This window comes from Protopterus annectens, chromosome 14.part0 (genome assembly GCF_019279795.1).
Source record: "Protopterus annectens isolate FY-2018-M chromosome 14.part0, PAN1.0, whole genome shotgun sequence".
Classification (NCBI taxonomy): Eukaryota; Metazoa; Chordata; order Ceratodontiformes; family Protopteridae; genus Protopterus; species Protopterus annectens.
In genome coordinates, this window is record NC_056748.1 from 924,311,317 (window position 1) to 924,339,032 (window position 27,716).

The 27,716-nt window shown below is 37.4% G+C and overlaps 1 protein-coding gene across 2 annotated transcripts in view; it reads right to left on the reverse strand.

Moving 5' to 3' along the window:
• ENTPD7 (ectonucleoside triphosphate diphosphohydrolase 7) overlaps positions 1-27,191 on the reverse strand; it is a 1,330,884-nt gene extending 1,303,693 nt beyond the window's left edge. For both annotated transcript variants that reach the window (XM_044056723.1, XM_044056722.1), the window contains exon 1: positions 27,072-27,191. The gene's annotated coding sequence lies outside the window, so the exon portion shown is untranslated. The remainder of the gene's footprint in view (positions 1-27,071) is intronic.
• Positions 27,192-27,716: the final 525 nt, after the last annotated feature.

Here is a 27,716-nt window from a genome sequence, read left to right on the forward strand (position 1 = left end):
GGCCAACAGCCTAGTACCTACCTATGAACCTATGATTGTAAAAATGAAAATAACAGCAAGGAAAATGAAAAAGAAAATCAACAAAGAAAAGAAATGTTAGAATAAGTAGAAATAGAAATAATTAGTTGAGAAAAATTATAAAGAGGACATAGAAGAATGTTCTAAAATAAGTGAAGACAAATTGAGTAGTAGTAAAAGGGAAAAAAAGAATTCTGTTGGTAAGAAAATTGAAAGAGAAGTACAAAAGAAAAAAGAAGGAAAATGGATGAAAAAAGAATATATACAACTAAAGACTGGGGCTTGGTATAATGGTTAAGGTTTTTTGACTCAAAGACACTCTCACCTTTGGGAAGCAAATTGGTTAGGCTTAGAATGGCCTATTAAGAAAGCTAGCCTAGAAATTAGCTATGAACTTATGAAACTATGAATCTCAGTAAAATGGAAATTGAAAAATTTAAAGTGCTTTCTATAAATGTGAATAGTATTAAGAATATAGTAAGAACAGAAATTTTGGAGTGGCATAATACATGTGATATAGATATAATTATATTAGAAGACACTAGATTTTTAACAAATGAATAAAGATTACAAACAGAAAAACAATGGAGAAGAAAGATAATCTGGAATTTGGGAAATGAGAGAGGTTCTGGAATAGCTACAGTAAAGATATTGCATGTAACTTTAGAAAAAAATGGCAAAATTAACCATTGTAGATTTAAAATGGAAAGAATAAGTATGAAGAATTATAACATTATATGCTTATACCAGTTGTAAGGAAAAGGAAAGCTTTAATCAGATTTTAGACTATGTAATGATAAATATGAATATTATAATGACAAGAAACTTTAACTGTGATTTAAAAGGCAAGCATAAAAAGAAAGGAAATGATACCTGATCGTCTTGAAATATAGCTAGAGACAAAGGAAAACAAGGCATATAAAAATAGGCAAAGTAATAAAAAGGATAAATGAGAAAGCAAGGAATGAAAAAGAAAGATTAGTAATACAGTTACGGGAAGATCATATTACTATGAGAATTTTATAAAAGTTGTTCGGAATGGTAGATGATATTTAAGAAAAATATAAAAAGTTTTTTTTACATTGGCAATATGATGTGATAAAAGTAGAGAAATATATAAAACATACAATGAAGCTTTGGAAGATTTAGCACATAATGATATTAATAATTTGACAAAGAAAAATTTTTATGAAAGATATCAACACAAAATACAATATATAAGCAAACTCATTTTTACAAAGAAAAGAGGATAAATAGAGATATTTAGGCAGATTAAAAAAGGAAGATTGTACTGTAATGAGAGAAATAAAAAAAATGTTAAAAGAGAAACAGAAAGAACTCAGTAAAGATTATGAATAGTATAATACAATATGTACAAGAAATGTTCAAGGAAAAAAGAAGGTAGTGAAAAAACATGGAATGTAAGAAAGATAACAGAAAAAAGAGAATAAAGAGTTTGAAAAAGAGATGTTTTTAAATGAGAAGATTAGGACAAGTAAATATACATTTGTCTGCAGGCCCAGATGGAATATGGTATGAAATGTATAAAAATTTAAAGGACTGGCAAAGAAAAAAATGTTTAAGATTTTTAATAAATGGTTAAATAACGGTTTTATGTATAAAGAATTCTGTAGTGGATTACTTAAATATGGAAGAATGAAGATAGAAGACAAATAAAATGGAGACCAACAGCATTGAATAAAAATGATTATAAGAGCTTTACGAAAATAATACAAAAGAATTTTTGAAACTGAAATAGAAAATAATATGGAGGATAGCATACATAATATAAAGAGGAAGGGTTGTCAAGAATCGTTAACGATATTTAGAGAATTGTGGATGATATGAACAGAATAGAAGCAGCAAAAATCACGATAGGAGACTTTAAGGCATTTGACACAACTAGACATGAAATCTTATGGCATTAATAAAGTATATGAGTGAAAAAATTAAGAAATTACGTATTTCAGTGTATAGTAATAATAAAGTAAAAATACTTGTAAATGGCTAGTTAAGCCAAGAGGTACATATAAAGAATGGTATAAGACAGGGATGTCAAATGAGTTGTATACTCAATACGCAAGTTATAAATGTGATACTATGTGAAATAAATTGCAAAATGAAGGAGGTGCGGTATTTGACACCTGAAGGGTTAAAGGATTCCAGTTATGTTAACAAGTGCAGGTGACATTATAATAATTACAAAAGAAAAGATTTGGATAAAAAAATAATTAATTTGCACAAATGAGTGTCTACAGATGACAGCAATGAAGGTTTAGGTGATGTAGTAAAGACCAGGGGTTTATGTTTTACAAACAGAAGAAATAAAACAGACCTGTCTTTTCCGGAGACCATATAAATTATCATTCAGAAAAAAGGCGTATTTGATAAATTCAGTACTGATGGGAAAATAACATACTTAGCAAATGTATTTATGTTGCCAACGGTATTTGAAAAGGAATTATTGCAGACAATGTTTTTGTTTTTATGGGGTTCTAGAGTAACACAAAAATAATGGAAGGAAAACCAACACGACTGAAGATTCCAAGGATAAAAATGCCTTTTATTAACAAGAGGTTAGCGCTTTCGTGCAATAAGCACTTCTTCAGACATGAGCATTAAAACCAAAAAACAACCTTATACATATTAAAAAGCAACCATTAATTAACATCTAAACAAATTAATGCCTCAATTTGTGTAATTTCAGCTTAAGGGGAACACTATCATTCTAGCCAAAATACATATCTGCTTATAAAAGTATCCATCTTGTTTCAGCAGCTTCTGTTCTACATCTCTCAGAGGACCACCCCTTAAGTTCGTATGTACTAACTGCAATACTTGAAAGACAAAAGAATGACCAGGATTCCCTCTAAAATGTTTTAAAAAGTGCATTAGAATCCACATTTCTCCTAATTTCACTCAAATGTTCTAAAATTCTGTCTTTCAAACAACGGTTTGTTTTACCAACATAAAAATATAAACAGTCTTTTCAAGTGGCCAAATATAACCGATCCTGGCTCTTGCAGTCAGCATAAAACTTCATTTCATATCTTATTTCAGTAGATGGGTGGATAAAATAATTAATGTCAGAAATGAAGCTGCAAGCTTTACAACTATGGCAGGGGAATGTATCCATTCTATTCAAAGTAACAGAGAAACAGCTCTATATGTAAAAAGTGTTAGGGTAACAGTGGGCTGTCCCCATTTCCCAAGGCTCAACTAATGACACTAGATCCACACAGAATTGTATGAGAGTTAATTTGTCTTAGTAATACAGGAATGGTATGGATATAGTTAAGAAAAAATGGTCTATGTTACTAGTAGATGAGCGTGTTAAAAATGTAGTTGGTGAAAAGCCCAGGTTTGTTTTTAGGAACAAACCTTCTCTGAAACATAAGGTATATTACGGCAAAAATACAAATTTGAATAAGCCAATACTTGTACGTACACACACACACACACACACACACACACACACACACACATATAAGTAAGAAAAACTTCTAAAATCAGGAAAGAAGGAAAATAACAAAAACAGAGCCAGTGTTGAGCACTTTCATTCTTTAATCATGACAACAACTTCTTCAGAATAACATTTTTAAAAATGAGTATAGTATGCAACTGGTACGCAGTACATTAAATATGCTTGTTGGTGCAAAGTAAGCTGCCAATAAAATGTGCAAAAAAATCTTTAAATTAGCTGTAAATGATAAATACAACCTATGAGCTAAGGCAAGTCAAAAGGTAATAAAATGTTACAAACAATCAGTTAATTGTTTTAGTGAACCTGTAAAGTCTTTGAAAAAAAAATAGGTAGGTTACCTCAACCACAGCAAAGCACACTTAATATTCAGAGCTTCATTTATTCCTGGGAAAGTCTCTGCATTGAGGAATAACTGGCATTTTAACTCACAAAACTCTAATAAAGTATCCACATCTCCATAAAGTAAATTTACCTGTTCTAAAACTAGGAATATGAATTTCTGGAACTCTGTGCATACTTGACTGTGTTTACCTAAAGCATTATTTGTCTGTTTATTATGTGTGGCTGCAAAATGTTCATGGATACAACTTGACAGTTTCCTCAATGTAATGTCCCACTTTTTAGAAATAATATCTCAAACCAATTCAAATATAAACTAAAGAAATAGGTAATGGTTAACAGTTTACCTAAGCCATCGTAAAGCACATTTGATGTTAAGAGACTCATTCAATCCTGGCTGGGAATCTGCATTAAGTAGCAGCTGCCACTTCAATTCACGCACATCTAGTAAAAAGTGTCCGTGTCACCAAAAAACAAGTCTATCTGTTCTATCACTAAGAATTTAAATTGAACAAAACCTGGGCATGACAAGCTATGTTTACATAAAGCATTTCTATTGTCAATATTATGTATAGTTGCACAGTGCTCCTTACCACTGCTTGAAAGTTTCTGTAAAGTTTTACCAATACAGAAATTGCCAGAAATTACACATACCCCAGCATAAACTACATTTGAGCTGCGACAGTCACAGACTCTTCGGAACTCAACCTTAAAATCACAGTGTTGGAATAAGTATTGTGAATAAACATGTATGTAGACATAGAACACACATAAGCCACAAGAGTACATAACTGGAGGTTTATCGGCATTACACAATGGTTCCAGTAATAAGGGCTTATCTGATGCTCAAAAGATGCTTGCAAGGACTTTGAAGCAAGCATAGGTCCAAATATAATAGCGATATTCTGGCTATTCGCAATAATGCATCAGTTCTTTAAAATGCTGCTTCGTAGTTCCTTGTGGTCCGAGCAAATGGGTAGTGGAAAGCTGAGGGTTCAATCCAAACTGTGGTTCTGATCGGTTGTAGTGGGGGGGTTTGGGCCAAAGAAACATTTTGGTTGGGTGTTTGTCATAATCCATATTTAAGTATTGGTTGAAATTTTGACTGCCATGATTCATTGACCTTAGTAAAAATGTAATTAATCAAGTCTATAGGGTAATGCCTATTAGTAAAAAAAAACATATTTAGATTTCGACAGCCAGCATCCTTTTTTTTATGAAAAAGGATATAGCCAGAGGACAATTCATTAGATATTCCACGATAATTAGTGAGGATGACTGGTTCCTTAAAGAAAGCCGCTTCTTAAGTTTCCTTTTTGCTAACACGCATTACCTTATAGATGTGATTAATTACATTTTTAGTGAGGTCAGTGAATCACGGGAGTCAACATTTCAACCAATACTTAAATATGGAGTACCTCAAACACCTAACCAAAATGTTTCTTTGACTCAACCCCCCACTACAACCAATCATAATTCTGGCTGTCATAATTTGTGACTTATTAACGACAGTTTGGGAAGAAATTTTTTTTTCATTTCAATGGAAATATTTATCATTAGATTAAAAGAGTTACTATGGGCTTCAAGGTAGCACCAGCTTAGGCAAATTTGTTTCCGAGTGCTTGGGAATTCACTCTTGTGCATTCACCTGGTTTCACCAAAACTAAACTATATCGTCATTATATTGATGATATATTTTCTGTTTGGCAGAGAATGCATGAGGACTTATTAGACTTCAGACACTATTTCTAGGAGCATTCCTTTTCGCTCTTTCACCTCGTCAGGCCATGGTTCAAAAGTGCAATTCCTTGATACGGAAATTACGCTTGACGCTGCTGCACTCTGCTGGCATTCATATATTTTTAGGAATAGAACATTCCATAATAATTACTTAGACTTTAGGAGCCAGCATCCATTTTTCATGAAAAAGAATACTGTCAAGGGACAATTCATTAGACTGTCCTGGATCATTAGTGACAACAGTATCTGTCTGGATGAGCGCCACTTCCTCAGCTTGCTATTTGTTGCCAGAAATTATCTGAAATACCTAGTTGATAACATAAGTAAAGAAATTGGGTCTGTCGAAATATAAACCTATACTTCAATACGGATTTCAATCTACTTCAATAAGGGACTTTTCACAAATCATTTCCAGCTTGAATCTAGCTAATATTGTTACACATTTGACACACATGCAAGCTACAACCCACGAGGCTCTGGACAGAACCAACCAAGTGGAGGTTTTGGACCAAATCCTCCAAGAGACTGCCTAATCCAAACAATCACTACTTCTTAGCCCATCACTAATGCAGACTGAATTCTGAACTTCTCACTCATGCAAGCTGCACCTCAACTTTTGGACAGAACCAACCAAGTGAAGGGTTTAGACCAAGCCCTCCAGGGGACCAATCCACTGTTGTATTTGGACCAACCCCCCACGTCATCTTCTCCTATCACAGATTGGACACAGAGTTTCCCACTCCCCATTAGCCATGATTTATTGGCTATCAGAAATACTATTTGTAGAAATTGGGATATTATCAGGAGTAACAGGGAAGTTTCATTCCTGATAGGAGAAAGGCCTACATTTTCCCAACAAAACTACTAAATTACTGCGTATGTCCTTTGAACATTCAGATTTTTCCTTTCATTTGGACGAACGTACGAGTGTTAATTTAGCTCCAGGCATGTTTTTCTGCAGGTCTTGCATTTCTTGCAAACACATTCTTACAAGATATTTTTATTCTTTTAAACATTGTAATATTAAAATAAAGTTTAACAGACATTTTGATTGCAATAGTTATCATGTGTTTGCTCCACATGCAGTTGTTTTTATACAGGTAAGACTTGCAGAAAGCCGTCTAGTCGTATTAAGGAGCATTGTGTTGCCATAAGGAACAGGGACACTAAAACTGCCTTAGCAAAGCATAGTCTGCATTGCGATAACCTTGAAATGTTTAAAGTTTTTTGTTTTAGAAAAAGTAGACATTTTCTTTGGTGATTATGACATACTGTTGGAGGTGCAGGAACTTAAGTGGCAGCTGCTCCTTAATGCCAACGCTTTCCCTGGTCTGAATGAGTCCCTAAATATTGAATGTATGCTAAAATGGCTTACATAATTATCACATTAATAATTCAACTTTAAACATTAACAAAATATCTTTGAAACATTCAGAGTCCTTATATGTAGTGGTTGAGTTGTTTTTATTGCATTTTTACTAACGCTGCATTTCACAGGCTATTGTTGATTACTTTTTATTGTTTGTTTACATGAAACAAAAGACTTTTTTATTGGCTGGTGCTTTTCTATATATTGAAGTATTTATGTGGATATCTTTATTTCTGAAGAATTCTTGTTACATTAATGAACGAAAGCGCTCAACACCGGCTTAGCTGTGTTACTTGTTCACCCTGGGAGGAAGAAGAAGAGTTTTTAACTGCAGTTTTTTCTTTGTCTCCGTTCCTACTGTCTTCTTCTTTAATATATACAAATTCACACACACACAATATATATATATATATATATATATATATATATATATATATATATATATATATATATATATATATATATATATATATATATATATATATTGCAGCAGAACTGGAAAAAGGTATTGAAGAATAACAACTAAATAACAAGAATAACTTCAAGGACTGAAAAGAAAAGAATACAACTGAACAGGTGTTTGAGCGCTTTCATTCCTTTAATAGTAGTCAGAACTTCATCAGAAAAACTACAGTAATTTTATTTGTACTCCGTTTTTATACTGTTTACAGCCTATAAGACAAAAGAAATTCAAAGTTTATTTTGAAACAAAACAATCTGGTAGCCAATAGAATGAATTTGCAAGGTACTATAAATAGTTTAACACTTTCCTATCTAATAACCAATGAAATGAAGCTGCAAGGTACAGTGGGAATGGTTACCCATACCATCGTAGAGCACACTTAATGTTCAGGTTCTCATTAATATCCTATGCACCTTCAGCATTCAGAAGAAGCTGCCACTTTAATTCCCGCACTTCAGCAACATATCACAGTCCCCTAGAAAGGAAACTACCTGTTCTAAAACAATAAATTTAAAACAAACGTTATTGCATCTGATGCTATATTTACCTAAAGCATTCTTCTGATCAGCAATTTTAATAACAGCAACATGTTCTTTAATATGATCCGACAACCTGTGATATGTTTTATCTATATAAAATGCCTTGCAAGTTTCACAGATACCTCCATAAACCAAATGTTTACTATGACAGTCAAAGTATCTATTAAATATGACTACAAAGTTACAATGTTTGAAAGTGAAGTTGTTTCCAGTTCGAATGTATTTGCAAACGACACATCCCCCACATGAAAACATGCTCAGAGGCATATCTTTGTCGGCACAGTCACTCAGTAAGAATAGTCCATTATTTTGTTCAAAAGAGTTTCTTAACATTCTACTTTTTTATATGAAAAGAGAGGTTCTTTTCCAAGAATGCTACTGATATCCTTTCCGCTAATAATGTCTCAATTTTTAGTTATAATGTTTCTCACCATTTTCATGTCCCTACTAATAAGTACGGGAAAGCTGAGAGACCTGGCTGGGACATAGCAGTTTTTATTCAGACCTCCTTGGAAATGTATTCAATGAGTTGTTTTAGGCAATTCGTGTTTATGAATAGTTCAGTTACAAAGAAACATTCTCACAAAAAATTGCAGTTATTACGGACAATGTGGGACAACCAAATAAATTGTTCTCTTTTACAACATTTGCCTTCATGAAGTGGGATGTTGACTAGTGTAGTCTAAGGAATTTTTCCTATAAAAGTCTTTTTACGAAGCACATTAGATTCCAGTGACACAGCTGAAGAATCAAAAGTGATTACTGTGTCGGCAAACTGTATGGTGTGACCAATAGGTTGTTGTTGTGTGTCTCGGCTTTTCCCGGTTAGGGGTCACCACAGCTGAACTCCAGTCCGCTAATAATTGGCAGTTGATTTTTACGTGCTGAGTTGCCAGCCCTAATGCACAACCTTCAACGAAGGTACGCCCATTCACGCATGTCTCCACGCAGAAGACGCTCTAGCTGAGAGTCGAACCGGTCAGCGTCTTACTGATACTACAAATTTAAGGAATGTAATACTTTGAGATGGAGGTAATGAAAGAATCTAAGTCCTGTTTAAACCTCTCCCAGATGAAAAACGTCATCAATATAACAATGATACAGCTTTGTTTTCTGAAAACCTGGCAAGTGTATCAAGAATTCATACTACCATGCATTTAAACCAAGTTTGCATACGCTGGGGCCATTTTAGTGCCCATGGCCACTCCTTTGACCTGTTAAATACTCTACACAGACAAACAACTCATACTAATAGGGATAGAAAGGAAAATTCAGCCTTCACAAGAACAATGCAGAACTGGGAAAAGCTTTCCAGAGAAGAAAAATTTATCTTATTTCCCCTAGAGACTCCACCATTCAGTACAATATATTAAGCAAAATACACTACACTCCTTTGTAATCTCTACAGAGCAAAACAGAGTACCGATTCTGGTCCTGGCACTTAGGGGAGAAAAAAGCTAGACTGCACATTGCTGGTGAAACTGTACACAATTTCAGGCATAGTGGTGTAAAAGTGAGAAATTAAATTTACAAGATAACAGAACTGTGTACTCAGCAGGACTGCTGCCTTATAGTGAGAGGTTCTCTGGTTCATTTCTTGGCTGGGGTGCCATTTGCTGATTCATAGCAACAAGTTATCTGGTTCAATTCTTGACTAGGGTGCCATCTGTCTAAAGTCTACATACCCTTGTGTTCATATGGGTCTCTCCATATACTCCTGTTGTCTCACACATCCCAAAGGCGTGTGGTACACAGCTCAGAAAATCAAACTGTCTGCAGGTATGTATTCGTGTTTGTTTTTTGTGCATGTGTACTGGCACACTCATGCCTGCAGAGCTACTTCAGTTTTTAAAATATGTTACCCTTGCTGTCTGCTGACTATTAGACCTTTCTCAGTCCACTGACCCTTTCTCTCCTTACCACCTAGGCGAGAGCAATCTAACAGGGGTCGGTACTGAGGCAGCCATAAGGGGTGGTTGAGGTTTTTTTCTTGAAGCCCTTTCACCCACTAAGTATGCCTAATAACATGCCCAAGGGATCAGTGTTTAGTGAGATTCAGCAAGGGCATGTTATTCAACAGCCCCCCCCCCCTTTAAACTAGTGCTCCTGTTGGGTCTCCAGTCTTCACAGGGGTTCATCCATGGGAATCTGCACCTCCCCCAGGAAAGGAAAGTCTGTTATGCCCTTTCCATACCAACTCCAACAGGTTCCCAATCAACTACTGAAACTCTGGTTGACTATGTTAGTGTTGGTGTAGCAGTATAAATCCCTAACTAAGCTAGCTTGGCAATCTATTCCCTACTTGCCTAATAAAGTCTGTGGATGGCGGGTGTTCATGTAATTGCTACAGAAGCTGGATGCAACTTAAAACCATTAGATAAATGGATGAATTAATTCATATTATTGAATATAGAATTACTACGCATCTAGATGGATTTTTATTAGGGTATATTTTTATGGCTCCACTGGATGAAAAGGATCAAGAACACAAACTACTAGTGACTAAAACTGAGAGACTATAAAGTGGAAGAAGAATCCACTGTTGCCTTTCTTTGAAAAGACTCCTGGATCACGATTGTGAATTTGTGTTATAAAAATAAAAAAAATATCTGCAAAACATTGTTAATATCATAAATCTCCGACAGTGGAAAAGAAGGGAAAATGTAAATAGTTTAATTTACTTTATTTCTTTCTGGCCCCTGTTCCATTTTATGTGCCATTTCTTATCCCTTTTTCTCCACTGTTTTTTTTTTTTATTTCTAAGTTCATTCCTTGTGTGTCTTTTTGTTTAGAGTTCTTATTTCATCTGTTTTGATTAGGTATATGGAGGAAAACTGTAAATTCGTATGCTTTTATTGTTTTAAAAAAGACTGACTAAAACAGTTTTCAGTTTACCATGGAGCCTTTTAAGTTTATATTGCACCGTTTGATTCTTCTGTATATCTACAACAATAAACTACTTGCAATTCCTACACTTACCATGTCAGATACTGATTCTTTTTTAGCAAATCATTTATCCTGTTAACAAATAACTAAGATGGGCTGGAGTTCTATAAATGCAAAGCTCAGCAAAAAGTGGAGTTTTAAGGTATACGAAAATTAAAGGTCTAGAAGCCAAGAATTGAATAACAAACAAAGATAAACCATAGAAATGGTAAAAAAGTAGCCATGAAAGGTGGGCCTGGGGTTACAAATTAGGGATTAATTGAAAGTAAAAAATGAACTAGAAGAGGATTCACATGTAAAGACATTAGAAGGACAGACAACACAGAGGGCAAAGCAGCCAGAAAAAAAAATGAGAGAGTAATCTTCATAACAGATGGGCACATGAAAATAAACAGTGGGAAAGCATGACAAAGTGGCAAAGAAACCACACTTGTGTAAATAGGTTAAATGCCTAATAGCATTCTGGAAGTGCTGCCATGTTTTATGCTGTTAGGACAAGGAAAGAAAATCCTGGAAATTACTGAGCACCTGAGGAACTGGCATGGTCTTTGGGTTAGTGGAAAGCAACAAGTACAGCTGGGATTACATATAGAAGAAGAAGAAGGTCACATTAAAAATAAACAAACAACCCAAGGCTTTCACCTAAAAGACATGTTAGGTTCAAATAACTAATGCCAATGTTCAACTCACTCTATAGAAAGGACTGATCCAAGGAATGTATTTCTGTGTTTTTCTTAGCTGAACAACCCAATCTAAAAAGTCCAAGCCCACCCCCATCCAAAAAAAAAAAAAGAACAGTAACCACCTCAAAAAGTCCTCAGCTTGGCAGAAGAAGACACTAGTCAGCAACACCACAAGCTTCCTCAAGTGTCCTTAGTACCCCCACAGTGTTTTGTTTGTGTCTTTCGGCTTTTCCCGGTTAGGGGTCGCCACAGCAGAACTCCGGTCCGCTAATGATTTGCAATTGATTTTTACGTACCGGCTTGCCAGTCCTGATGCACAACCTTTAACGAAGGTACGCCCATTCACGCATGTCTCCACGCAGAAGACGCTCTAGCTGAGAATCGAACCGGACAGCGTCTTACTGTGAGGCGACAACGCTACCGCAGCAAGTACCCCCACAGTGTAATTCTGTAAAAAATGTATATATAGTTTTCCCACAGGCTACCACCTCATGGTTCAGTGGATTGCATCTCATTGGAAACTCCACTTCCCAAAACACTGCTGGTGGCTAGCAATGGTTACAGAAGCAGAATTCCTCCCTCACGTCATGAAATACAACAGTCTGAAATTACCAACATTCAATGACTACCACTGAATCTACCAGTGCGTGATTCAATTGCAATATCAAAGGACAGAGTAGTGGAGTTTGTAGAATTTGCTGATTTTGACTGAATAGGTTTCAAGCAGAATATGTTTCAGTTTCAGAAATGGCTGACCCAATTAAAACAAACATCTCTTCAGATCAGACTTCAGTGAGTAGGAAGAGAACTAGTAATATCCCAAAAGCAAGGAACATAATGGTAACCCACTTTATCTCACAAATAGGTTCATAGGTAGGTACTAGGCTATTGGCCCTAGGGCCTATATACGCCTAGCCAAACGGTACCCTGGCTTTTGCCACCCAAGAAAATTATTTTCCTGTGCCCCTGTCAAGCAGAGCCACAGAAGTGATCTCCGGGGTGAATTTCCTATCTCCCATCCAATCATCAGGATTTTTCTTGAAGAGTGCTAATGAGGAGCTTTGTTTGATATAGATAGGTAGTTTGTTCCAGAGTATGGGAAGTCTCTGGGACAGGAATCTATCCCACCAGCATGTTCTGTTTATTGTGGTGACAAGGTTTAGGTCCCTATAGCATGTAGCATGGAGGGATTGGGATTTCTTTAAGTGGAGCATGTCCAACAGGTCTGGGTTTGACATAGCTTTGTATGTTAGGCAGAGATCGCCTCTGAGTAGGCGATATGCGACAGAGTAAAGCTGGAGTTTTTTTGAGACGGTCTGATTAGGACATCTGTTTGAGGCCTGTATTCCTCTTTGCGAGATATTTCTGCGGCCTATGAAGTTGTTGTAGATGTCTTGTGAGGTACATACCTAAAGGGGCACTGTACTCTATAACTGGTGTAATGAGTGATGAGTAGAGGGGCACAATGATCTCTTTTTTTTCTGGATTAGAAACCTTTTGTGATGAGGTGTGCCACATAGAAGGATTTCCTGACTACTGTGGCGATGTGATCATCAAAGGAGAGACTACTGTCCACCTGTGTCCCAAGGTCTCTTATCACACTTTAAGTGTTAAGTAGACTACCGCCTATGTGGTAGTTTATGGGTACAGAGTTACCAAAATGGATAACAATGCACTTTTTGGCATTCAGCTTGAGGCCATGGCTTTGACATCAGGCATCTGTCTCAGTGAGGCCTTTTGTAGGATGTCCACATTGTTAGGAGTTTTGATTATGGCTCCTAGTTTGCACTCATCTGCAAACTTTGTTAGCCAAAGACCTTCTGTGTTAGCCTGTACTTCAGATAAGTAGATACCAAACAGGAGAGGACCCAGGACTGAACCCTGTGGTACTCCACTTGTCAACTGGTCTGAAGTTGGATTTAGAGTCTGCTACTTTCACAGCTTGGGTTCTGTCAGTGAGCTAGTTGGCAACCCATCTTGTGACATAGGGATTTATACCTAGTTTAGTGAGTTTATCTATAACTTCCACACACAAACACAGAAACACATCTACATTTTACATGCTTGTACATGCATATGGGCATATACATTTTCTATATACATTAGCAGTCTGTAAATTGAAATTATAGTTTTTTTGAGAACTGTAGTAACTGCTGTCTTTCATCAACAGCATAGTTCACTGAAACTTGCTACAGTTGACATGCAGATACTCAAGTACTGCACTGCAGTGGTATTTTCACTTTAGTTGCTGCTGTGCAACCTGGGATTTAATATATGCAAGTTAAAGGCATGGAAGCACACCCCCCACACTTAAAACATTAATTGGTATGGTGTGTTTGTATCTGCAAAGGAGTGTGAGTGGATGTTGACTGTGGTGTAGTGATTGGTAAAGAAAACTAATTTTGTTTTCTTTTGCAATCGGATGTGATTTGGTGGCTTGTGGAACTGAGTGGCTGTGCAGTCGACTAATTACTTATGCCCAGTTTTCCATCAATACAAGAATATACATACACATGCATTACTGTGTATGTACACATGAATAAGTGGGGGTCTGATATGTAATACAGGAAATAACGTATGCAGTAGAACTAGGGAACTTGTTTCATGATAAGTGGCAAAGCCAAGTGTTGAACAGAGTTGGCTAATCTTTTAGCTGAAGATATTTTACTTAAAATGGTGGATTATAACAAGGCAATTCATGTAGCCAACGGCCAGCAAAGGAAAGGGCAGAGATGCTATAAGTAAGGTGCCACAGCTGGCTGCCTCAGGACATTTATTCATTCAAGTCATTCAAATAAAGACATGCAGTAGCGTACTTAAAAAATAAAAAAATTAATAATATTAATGATGATAATACTACTATTACTAATAATAATAAATGGACTGAGGTGTCCCTATAACCCCAGCATAATGCTCATAGGACAGATGCACGTAAACAATGACTTACAGGATTTATATGCCTTGTCATCCTATGATCTATTTGATTCAAGGGACTGCAAGGAACAGAAATCTCAGAAATACTATACAGTAAAGGGACAGTCTCTATGCAAAACAGTAACAATTGCATTAGAGTGATACAAGTTTATTTTTATATATTTTTTTCAATCTTGCTAGGCAACCAGATATGGACACTGTATGGATATTGGAAGGCTTTACACAGCTAATTTAAGAATATTTTTGAAGTAACAGTTCAAAGCAACTGCATATCAAAGTTAAATAGACTTAAAATGCACTAATTTGTGGCCATTATTTTGTTTTGATAGTCATACATTTAAGATGTACACAGACAACAAAGTACCTACAATTAATCAGTAAAGGGTCTGTTTATAGATGAAAATGAATACTGTCATTTGTATATTAGTCTGGCTTTGCAGGACTAGTGTGATATGATGCTAGTGTGTATGTGTGTGTCTGTGAGTGAGAGAGAGAGAGAGAGAGAGAAGCAAGATGGAATATTTTACTCTGGCACTGTGTGAAACAAAGCTGTAATACATTAGTTTGGTCATTATTTTATTACAATCAGATGTCCAAGGTATACACAGCCAAGAAAGTGAATATAACTGCTGAGTGGAGGGGCCATTTGTGGCTGAAAGCATGGTCATCTGTAAACATTAATCTGGTTTTGCAGGACTGAAGTGCATTTGTATGAAACCAGAATACTTTACTGTGTGAAATAAATCTTCAAATACTTTACTATGGCCATTATTATTTTTTACCACAAACAAAAATCTGAGGTGTACAATGTGGATGTAAATGCTGGGTACGGGGACTGTCTGCCGATGAAATAGCTGTCACAATCAAGTTACGTAATCATTAGTCTAGCTTTGCAGGTCTAGTGTGCATTTGCATAAAGCAATATGAACAGTTTACAATCAGATGTACAAGGTGAACAGTGTTAAGAGAAATGTCAGTAATTGATGGGTATAGGCAGTGGTGGATAATGACAGCGGTTTGAGTGGTCTTTTATGACTGAAATGAGTAATTTTGCTACTATGGTTAGTAAATTTGCTGGAAAATGTTTAAGACTACTCAAATTAACAAACATGCCAAACAAATTTGTCTTTGTTATAATTTAAAACAATCAATCAGAAATATGAATCCAAAAAGAATACTTGCATTTATGCAGTGTCTTAAAACCACACACAAAACCTCACAATCCGTCACTTTTTATGCATCACAGAGATCAGACTTTAGTGTATTTAGTTTATATTATTTTTTTCCTCTGTTTTGACATTTGTGGTTCCCCACGATCTTCAACAGGCTACGTTAACAGTAGATCAACAAGTTTTTAGATTATTTGCATAGGTTTACACAAGATGAATATGTTCATATTATGCTAATCACCATGAGGACATCTATAAATCTAGCTGCACATCCCAACCCAATTTTGTTCCCGAGTACCTTGGGCATCTATTAGGAGGGGGTATGATACTTAGGAGGTAGATAAGGGTTTTGGGGGGTATTAATAGGAGAATATTTTACATACCAATGCCTCTGTCCTTCAGAGACATGGAAGCCAGACCTGGAGGCGAATGGTCAAGGTTTTATTTAAATTGGGACAGGGATGAACTCTGCTTCACATGAATGGGGAGCTCATTCCATAATGCAAGGATCCTTTTAGTCACATATCTGTCTCTCCAGCATTTTCTGTTATATCACAAGCAAAGTTCACATCCTTGGATCTACTGTTTCTAGTGCTATTTGTTTTGCACCTGTGCAAAAGATCAAGCAGGGCTGTATCTGATGATACCTCATAAGCCAGGTATAGATCACCTCTCAGTAAACTATAGGAGATTCAGTACAGAGTTAAGGCCTTTAGGTGTTCTGTGTAAGGCAGGGTATTCATGCCCTGGATTCTCCTGTTGGAAACTTTGCTGGCATTCCATCTCTTGCCAAGTGCCTGGTTAGGTACATTCTAAAAGGGGAAATGCACTCAGTGATGGGTCTAATATGGGCTGAGCAGAGTGGTATAACTTCCTTGGACCTGAATGCCATACCCTTAACTAGAAGTTGGGTGACACAATGATTTCCTTAGTAGCTTTGGTATACATGTTAGTTAGAGGCTAGATTACGGTCTTCAAATGCTCCCAGATCATTAACTACCAGGTCGACTCTTAGGGGTGTTTTAACAATGGAGCACTTAATTTAGGTGGACAATTTCCCAAACAGCATTATAGTTCACTTATTGGCATGGAGTTTTAAGTCATTGTTTTGACACCAATCATTTGTCTGTGTTAAACTCTCTTGCAAAATGTTGGTGTTGTGGGGGGGGATCTATTACAGCTCCCAATTTACAGTCATCTGCAAACTTGGTGAGCCAAAAGCCTTTGACATTAACCTTGACTTCCAAGAAAGAGATACCAAACTGGTACAGGACCAGCATGGGGCCCTGAGATATTCCACTGTGGACCAGTCTCTTGGTGGAGGTGGTCTTGTCTATCCTGATTTCTTGGGTCTTATCTGTGAGCCAGCAGGCAATCCAGCAAGTTACGTAAGGATTTATGCCTACTTCAGAGATTCTGCCACCAATGCCTGAGTGGAGGTATTATATCAAATGATTTGGCCAGGACAAGGTATACAGTACACAGTGCTTTACCAGCATCCCCTGCCTTGGTGACCCTCTTGAAGAAATCAACCAGGTTAAATTGGCACAACCTTCTTTTAACAAAGCCAAACTGGGATGGGTCCAGTGTTTGTAGGTTGCCAATGCCCTTGTTGATCATTTCCATGATAATTCATTCCACGGCTTTACATATTAGACTTGTCAGACTGTTGGATCTGTAGTTTCTGGATTCAGCTGATGGTTCATCATTATGAAGATGGATAACCACTGCAGTCTTCCATTCACTTGGTACACAACTTGTCTTTGGCCTGTAGTTGAAGAGTGCCTTAACTGGTCCTGATAGGTCATGTTTTAGACTATTTAGTAGGTAACCACACATAGTCAGTGCCCACTGAGGCAGTGTTTTTGGCTTTACTGAGCATCTTCAGAACCTGATACCTACTAAAAGATAGCAGGAGTATGCTAGAAGGGATTTCACAGGAGGTAGCCGGGGTGAGGGGTTTAGAGCTGAATTTATCAGCCAGCAGATTCATTATGTCTCCCTGATCAGACACTGTGGTTCCATTTACCATCAGTTCAGCGCATTTTTGTGTGTTACCTTTAAGGGTCCAGACATAGCTGAAGAAGGCCTTGTGATTGTCCTTAGCCAGACAGGCTATCCTGACCTCAAAGTTTGCCTTGTTGGACTTGGACATCTCAGTTTCTTGTTTAGTTGAGTAGGAGAGCGCGTCTTCACTGGAGTCACTCTTTCTGATTTAAGCCACAACTTTTTTTTCTTTTGTTATATACCCTATTGAAGTGATGATAATACCAGTGGGGTTTATTCTTGGTGTTTGTTTTGGGCTTACTTCTGGTAGGTATGACAGTCTCTATGCAGCCATTTACATGTGGTTTCTGTGAATAATTCTACAGTGGTGTCAGGGTTAAGTGGATCCGAATTCTAACAAACTATCGCTTAATAAAAATTGGTTTGCCTTAGAATAGTTCCTAAATGTTACAGGTTTAGTTGGGGATTTCAGAGTTGATTTTTTTTTTTTTATTTTAAAAGAGAGAGTTTTGTGATCCAACCTCACTAAAGAAGATGAGACATAGGGGAGGGGTACAATGCTCTCCCATGTTGGTGAGTACTATTTCCAATATGTTTGATCCCCTGGTTGGATCTCACACTTTCTGGTCAAGGGTGTTCATGTTAATAAAGTCCAGGAAGCTTTGTGCCTGTGAGTTTGAGGCAATGTAAGTTTCCCAGTCTGTAAAAGGGTAAAGTTGTGCCTGTGAGTTTGAGGCAATGTAAGTTTCCCAGTCTGTAAAAGGGTAAAGTTAAAGTTACCAATGAACAGGGCATTTAGTTGGATGGCGAGTACCTCTAACAGGTCTAGTAAAGAGTTGCGAGACTCTAGGGAGTAAATGGTGACCTACAGATAGCTAGGATATGATAAGGGACCTTAGCTGTGGTGACATGGATAAACTCCATGGCGTCATCCTGTTTAACCAACCTAGAGGTATATTTGTTGCTAATGTAAATCTAGACACCTCCACCTGCAGTCCCTCTCTGTGCTACTGTTGGTTTAAATGTGTGGAAGGCATTGTAATCTTGTACCTTCTACAACTCTTGGTAATGGCACAGATGTCTACATTCCCCAGAGTGAGGAGGGCTCAGATGTTGGTGTCATGGGGGGAATCTATGATAGGTCCCAATTTACAGTCATTTATGTTTAAATGAATTGATAGTCTGTATACGTGCAGGACACTGTATCAAACGTACAGTGTCCTGCCACCCTACAGATCAACATCTGAACATCAAACACATGCAGAATGACATGTTTTCCACATGCTCAGGGGATTACTTCTGAGTGGAGTAAACCAATGGTAAGTACTTTTTGCAGGAGGGAAAGTCCCCCTGAACTCCCCCACACCCGCTGTAATACTGCATATCGGGACACTGTACATTCGATACAGGGTCCGACACCCTAAATAGATCAATTGAAAGTAACATATAAAAGTTTTACAAGCCTCTGGAAGCTGAAATATATATAAAAAACACAGCTTTATTTACAGAACAGGATAAAAACTTTCTACAACAAGCCTCCATACAGTATGCATACACACTATATACAGTACCTTAAACCAGGTCCAAAGACTTTTAAAGGTATCTCCATCAAACAAGTTATGTCACATACAGCCTCACCAGCAAAAGGCTGCAAATAAATGGTTATGGTAGGGTGTGGTGTTTTTTTTGTTTAGGCTCCTAGCACTAAGCATAACACCTTAAGGTTGCCTTGAGTCGTTTTTGCTATGTTACAGTTTTGTCATTGTCTAAAAGACTCTAAGGGGGTGGAGAACGTTTTAGCCAATATCTGAAAGTGTACTGGGGAGAGGGGCAGAACATCTTTGGCAAAACAATATAATCTATTAATCATGTCCTCCCATGGTGACACAAATGTTATCCCACTGGAGTGACACCGGGAACTAAGCAAATTATTAAAATCAGTTATTTTACGAACATAGTGTGGCATCATCCTTGGTGAAGGTAGAATGCTGCTCAGCGCAATGCTGGTACCTGTCTGTGACAAATAATCAGAGAGATCCATAAAGACTCTTTTCATTGGGGTTGGGAGGGTGACCTAATGGTTAAGGTGTTTGCCTTACAAGAAGAAGGTGTAGGGTTTGAGTCTCACAAGGGATAATTGGTTAGGCTTAAAATGGCTTGCAAGGGCAGTTAGCTTAGTACTAATCTATGAACCTACGAATCCAGTGAGGTACACCTCAAGTCATTCACACCCACATGGACTACAGTAGAATCACATTGGTGTAGTGACCTGAATGTGTGATAATTTGCTCCAGATAGGAAATTAACAACCATCTTCTCCTTGTCTAACCTGATGAGTAGAGCATCTCTGTGCTGCACAATGGAATTCTCAATGACAAGAGCATTACATAAAGTGGCTGCTTGCCTTTTTGGGCTTAGTTCTTGGGAGACCATTGAGTGCAGGCTTTTGTCTACTGTTTGGTGTTGCTTTTGGTGTGTGGTTTAGTGATTGCCGAGGAAAAATGTTGTTACAGATAGCTTAGGAGGTCTTTGAGGTTTGGGAACGTTTCTTTTAAGTGCCTCAGGACAAGAAGATCTGTCTGTGTGGTGAGCGGCATCACCTCATTTGTAAGCAAGACTTTTACTTCCAAGGAGTTGTGTATTTACAACTCTCACATATTTGGTTGGTTTCTTTAAGGATTAACAGACTTATGAATGGCTTTGTATTAGAATTTTTTTTGTGACAGCTCATATTTACGTAATTAGTTAGGACTGGACCCATTATGGAAATTATGGTGTTTTAGCTAGTTCTGGTTAGAATTTTTATTCAGTTAACTTTTATCATTCTAACAAGAACAAATTTTTTGTTTCTAGGGGATTGATTTAGATGGGTAGTACTTTTGGGGAAAGGGTTGTGTGACCAGTGTGTAATGTTACTTTCTTAGTTTTTTATATTGTAGTGAATGAGATATTAGGCCCATATTTCTATTTATTGTTTATTTACTTTCGATTAAAGCAGACTGCAAATTTGGTGTTGGGGAGTGTTTTAGGTGGACTAGGGTTCAGGGGGCTGCGTGTGTGTGTGTGTGTGTGTGTGTGTGTGTGTGTGTGTGTGTGTGTGTGTGTGTGTGTGTGTGTGTGTGTGTATGTGAGAGCCTGCATTGTGTAAATTTTTAATGCAAACGTGATGGCTTTATAGGAACTGTAACAGCTATTCCCCATTACATAAACAGCCAAGGATATAGCTGACTGGTTGTGATCCCTTCACCCTATAAGGTAATGTGTTTTTATTGTACTTTTTATCTGGGAACCATGGCAAATGTATACACATTACCTATATACTTGTATACTTATGTATATATGGATACATTTGTAAAAACATATATACGTGTCTGTCATATGATCCTAATATACAATATCTACAGATAAGTAATTGAAAAAGTGATCTAACACACTCTTTGTCTAAACCCAACATAACTCAAAAAAAAAAAAATTCCTCCCCTGCACACCCCCTACCAGCTCCACAGCTGCATTACAATGGCGAAAAGGGGAAAAAAATAAAAGTGTACCACCAGCAAGCGCAATCCAACACACTGTGTTAAAGCAAACTGCAATATTACTTCTAAATCAAAAAAAAATTCCTCCAACGCTTAAAAAATTGTAAGCTTTCCTTATCGGAGTTAGACAGGCACTAATATAAACCTCTTGAAGCTGAAATATATACAAAAAAAAGTTTAATTTACAGAACAGGATAAAAAGCAGTAGACCACTCAACTTTGTACAACAAGCCTCCATACAGCATGCATACACACTATGCATAGACTTTTAATCTCCATCATACAGGTTATGTCACATACAGCTCCACCAGCAAAAGGCTGCAAATAAGTGATCACGGCTGCAGGCTTTGCCAGGGCTTGCCTTCATCTCAACCAAACGACTTTGACTGAACTTCCTCAAGCTAAATCCACCAAATAGGTTCATAGGTAAGTACTAAGCTAGCTGCCCTTTCAAGCAATTATACGCCTAGCCAATTTCCCTTTTTGTACTCAAAATAACCTATCCCTTTTGGTAACAGACTGGTCTTACCCATCCTTTGGTTGATAATTATATAATCTACCCTCATGAGAATAACTGGGATCATACCATAGGCAATTTGGGTGGCGACGGTGGTGCAGCAGTTAGAGTTGTCACCTCACAGGTTCTCTGGTTCGATCCTCGGCTGGGGTGCCTTCTGTGCGGAGTCTGCATGTCCTCCCTGTGGTCATGTGGGTTTCCTCCAGGTGCTCCGGTTTCCTCCCACATCCCAAAGACATGCTGTAGGTGGATTGGACACACTAAATTGGCCCTAGGCGTGAGTGTGTGTGCCTTCCATGGAAGGTTGGGTGCTGAGCTGGCAACTCGACACCATAAAACTCTACTGTCGATCATGAACGGACAGATGATCCGCTGTGGTGACCCCTGACCTGGAAAAGATGAAAAAAGAAGAAAAAGAAACCACAGGTAATTTGAGGGGCCGCATGCATGGGATAAATCATTTAGGAGTTGCCTCTGTCTATTAATAGTACTGGGAAGAGTCCTCGGGTAGATTTTCTGTTTCCCATACACAGAACTAAGTTGGCCCTGAATATGGACAGGGACGAAGTTTGTTTTATTTGGATGAGGAGTCTTTTCCTGAGTGGCGGTATATATACTCACTAAATGGGACATCCACTGCCAGGAATGATCTTCAAGTAAAGCTCCTACTCTGTCATACACAGTGAACCTTCAAATGAGGGACCAACTTCTACATTTGCTTTTGTTACACAGCCTAGTTTTACATATCATTAAATTAACTTCACAGAATTTTAAAACACAGGTCACTTCACAAGTTCACAAATGCTCCGATTACTACAAGCAAGATGTTACAACTACCTCTTTCCAGACCAAAACTACATGGTTTTAGTCTCTTTGTGACATGCTGAAAAACCCAGACAATACATCAGCACTTCTATTAGCTAATCCAGGCCTAACAGAAGTAGTGTAGTGGAAAGGTTAGACAAAGTACCCAGCAGCATAATTCTGTATCACCATCTTTCTGTTTATTCAGCCATTGCAATGGACATAAGCAATCACCAAGTTGAAGTACTTATCCATCGTGTAATATTTTAATGAACAAATGGTGTACTTAGCAGTTCCCTCTTTATGCCTCAATACATCAAATCTGCATGATTTCATTTTTGACTGATACATCACACAGTGTGCTCCCTAACTTGAATAACTTTTGACAATGCTGCTCCCAAACATACCCCTGATGCATCTGTAGGCATGACAGATTCCTTAATACAATATGGAGTTACTGACCGATTCAAAACATTCTTTTTTTCAGTTTCTTAAATGCTCTATCTACCATAAGAGGCCACTGCAGCTTTTCATTTGGTGAAATTTGTCAAAGGACAGGTAATAGTTGCAAAATTATATACAAAGTTTCTGTAATAATGAGGTAGTCTAAGAGAAGCCCTCATCTGTTAGTCGTGGGTTTAGTCCATTTTTATGTCCCTTTCTTAAGAGTTGTGATTTTACCATCCCTCTTCCCATGAAGTATTCCAGATATTTGGCTTCTACAATCTCAGCTTACACCTCTTGGCATTGATAGTCAAGCCCACCAATCTTATAGGGTCTAACACAAACTGCACTTATGGTAAGAGAGAAACCCAGTCCACTAAGTGGACGACCACATATAACAGGGATGCCAGTAGCACACGACGAGTGGTTCTTCAGTATTGTTACTCTCTGAAAGGAGGCCATGTAGGCCAAATGAAAGTACTGGTCTGAAATACACCTTCAGGGGTTACAAAGACTGTTTAAAAAACATAGATGTCCTCAATTTCCTGAGCACTTGTTCTTTTCAAAAATGTATTCAGTGTAGTACCTCTAAGTCTTAGGCTACCTTATTTTAAGAAACGTTTTTAAAAGCAGTGACTAAACCTTTGCCATCCCTTGCCTCAAGGAAGAAGGAACTACTCACAGTTGTAAATATTAGTAAGTTAAACTTTAGTGAGGGTCCCAAGACTACTAGTTACCCCTGCATACCAGTATATAGGTAAAGTTAAAAGAAGAGTGAGACCCTACAATTTCTCCTGATAATACAATACTGTCTAGCAGTATTCTTGCTACCAGTGGAATGCAAAGCTTGACTGAGAGCAGGTAAGAAGGCTGAATTAACAAGTGAAATTAAAAAAAAATGTTCTGACTACTTGCATTTCCTGATACAAGATTAATGTTGATAAAAAGGATATAGAAGGTATCGAAGGCAAAAAAAATCAAAACAGGAGGTTTCCTTTCAGTTAAGTTGTGTCTGAACAGAGGAATCAGGCAGGGGTGCCTGCTTAATCCTTTTTTATTTGCATTACATTTAGAACCATAAGAATAAGGGACTCAGAAATTCAAATATACAATTGGTATGGTATTCAAGAAAAGTTGGCTTTATTTGCAGATAGTATTTTGCACCCAAAGGAACCAGAAAAGGATTTTTCAGTGTTGTGTAACGTTCTGAGGCAGTTCAAGTTTTTGGGATACAAAATTAATGAAAATAGAACAAATGCTACATCAGTAAACTGTGTACACACACACACACACACACACACACACACACACACACACACACACACACACACACACACACATTGGTTCAGCAATATCCATATTTATGGGTCATGATAAAATCAAGTATTTAGGGGTATGGGTTAAAAAGGATTTGGTTAGGGTAGCTAAGGATATGTGAGAAGTGACTAAATAAAAGCTAATACAAAAAATGAGAAACTGGAAGTTCTTGCCAATGGATATGGATAGCAAGATACAAGCAGCAAAAAATGTTTTTAGTCCATTTATTTTTATACACAGGTCATGCATATTATTTTTAGCAGCCAAAGAAGTTGTGGATAGTAATTAATAATGGGGTGAAGGATTTTAAAAGAGTCAAGTGGGATAAATTGATCCTGCCAACAGAACAAGGAGGTTTAGGATTACCTGATTTGATGGAATATTTCAGTGATACACACTTAAGGTTCTTACACATTATACTCCTGACACTTCTACACCCACTCCATCCTGCCTGTACTCTCTTCTTCACCTCTCTTCCACACTCACCGTTACTCTGAACTGTTGATCCCAAGTACTTAAACTCATCCACCTTCGCCACCTCTACCCCCTGCATCCTCACCATTCCTCTATCCTCCCTCTCATTCACACACGTATATTCTGTCTTAGTCCTGCTGACCTTCATTCCTCTTCTCTCTAGAGCATATCTCTACCTCTCCAGGGTCTCCTCCACTTGTTCCCTACTCTCACTACAGATCACAATGTCATCTGCAAACATCGCAGACAACAGTATAGAAATTTCTATCTTGCAGTGTACATTTTTTATATACTGTAAACTAACTGGAGCTTTTCTCCTTGGGTCTCCACTGAAAATGGGCTCCTGGCCCAGCTGGATTAACCCGGTTAACAAATGTCAATAAATAAATATTGCTTCAATGGAATGGTCTTCCACCCCACGTAAAGCAAAGTACTTCTCTTGCTCTGTTCAAATGTAATTCATAAAAAATGGATAGGTAGCCACAAATTTACTCATGGTGTAGCACCCCTGAGACTCATGGACAGATGAGACATGTATGTCCCATCTCTGGGTTAGTCACATGTCAAACATAAGGACTAGAATCTCCAAGGGAATGTAAGGATAGGCTTCTTAATATACTTAAAGAGAAGTAAGTAGCCTAGTAAGTAGCTATGAAAAGGATACAAATGCAGCAACAAAAGCTGACTCCAGGACAACACTGTTTAATTAATAAAGCACATAATTCTCATGTAATAATTTTGATTGAATTTTTAGCATCTTTAATTCTAACTTTAGTGTATACACCAGATAAATAATTATGGTTTTACTGCTCTTTGTGAAATGACTGGGGGTTAGTCTAGAAGAGTGGTGTACATAGACAAAATTCTTGTGTGCAGACCTGGTAATGGTACTGGTGATTGTTCCCTTCCTCAACTAACACATACAGATACTTCCATGTTAATAAAACAATGAATACTGCAGTGAAGTACAAGCAGCTCTACCAACTTACTCCTCAATCTGGGTGGCACTTCTCTGTTCTCATAATAAAAAGGGAGGAGCTAAAGGCCCCAAATCAGGGACAATTTTAAACTAATGCTTTGATGTATTTAAAAATTAATAAAATGACACATGTTCCTTAGCATGCATTTTTTGAAGGATCTGAAGTCTGAAATTGAAAGGACTGTCAACATTTAAATGTTTGACAGAAAACCACAAATTTTATAAGAAACAGAACAAAAATATGAGGCAAAATCAGGGACCTTCTGTGAAATGGGGACAGTTGAGGGCACAATTAATTGTTCCTGATTTTGCCTCATATTTTTGCTCTTTTTCTCTTAAAAATTCAATTTTTTCCGGTATAACATGATTGGAGTGTTGCAGTCAGTCAATAATGACAGATGTTCAGTTTCTTATTTCCTGTTGTTCATAAGCTGCATGCTGATGCAACATCTATTGTTCTGTTATTTTTCAAGGGAATCAGAAGAATATTTAAAAAAATGTCCATTATTTTGGGTCTTTGTTCACCTACCCCTCATTATTTTTTTTTTAATTTATCCAGAATTCTTAAGCAAAGAATTTGACAGGCATAATTCAGATCTATGGTCAAGATGAGTCTTTCCAGCCACCAGCATGTATGCAGGCAGTGTATAAATTCACACCTCTCAACACCTTAATGTAGGAAATCTGGACAAAACCCAACACTGGGGAACAAAGGCCCAAACATTGGGCCATATTTTAAACACTGCTCTTATAAACTTAGAAAGTTGCCAGAATAGCAGGATTCGTTTTAACATACATTTTCTGAAGGATTTGAACTCCGAAACTCAAGTGCACGTCATTATTTAGTGACTTCAGTCCTCAGATTATCCCAATGATCTGACAGAGAACTACACATTTTATGAGGAACACACCAAAAATCTATACAGTGGAGAGGTATGCATTAACTTTTACTTAATCTGTCCCAACATCAGTTTCCCCATTCAGCGGTCTGCGTATTTTATTTATTTTCCTTTGTTCCTTAAAAAGTGCTTCAGTACAGCTCAGTCATTTTCTTATCACCTATCACTAACTTCCTTGTAGCAAAATAGCTCTTGTATACTGTTAGCTTTATAAACGTCATTATACACTTTAGAAATAAGAGTAGAAGTACACATTTCCTTTTGTAACGGTGTTCACTTCCTTCTTCCATCAATATTTACACCACGGGTAAACCACTGAGTTAGTTGTTGGCAAGCCTACAGGAACTGCATACACCACACTAATAAAGAGCCATAACTTCTCACAAGAGCCAACTGCTAACATGACTTACCTGCAGGCGCTTTACGTCAATAAAAACATCTCTGCCACCTGTAAAGCTCCAGTAAAATACAGAACGTGGCACTACCTCAGGACTGCTAAATTAAAGAGACAGGAATACACGGAAATTGTGGGTACGCACAGCGCGGAGATAGCCATGTTGTGGATGGCGTGCAATCGAGCTCTGTGTTTGACATCCAGGTGTACTTTGAAGTCTACTAATACACGTTTGTGTGATAGTATGCTCGGCATATTTGCATTGTTAGCCGTGTTTTTTTGCAACGGACCAAAATATGCTGCATAACCCTGAAATGTCCCTGACTGTCAGCCTTAATTTGTTTGTTCTGTCCCTCCCAATATTCCTTTATACTGGCAATTTGGGGGCGAAAAGGTGGTGGTTTGTACGTAATAAATAATACCAAACGTTACAGCTACACAATCCTTTTACTTGAGATAGTGTATGCTAATTTTCATTATCTTATTCTGGCAACTTTTCAAGTTAGTAGTACTAATATTTTTAAAAGTGTCCATGATTTACGGCATTTGCACCTGATTCTGAAGGCAAGAGGCATTGTATTAGCGAATTTTTAGAAATGGCTAGGGTGACGGAAGCAGATGGAGAGATAGCCAGAGTCTGTGTTATAACTACTTGTCTCGT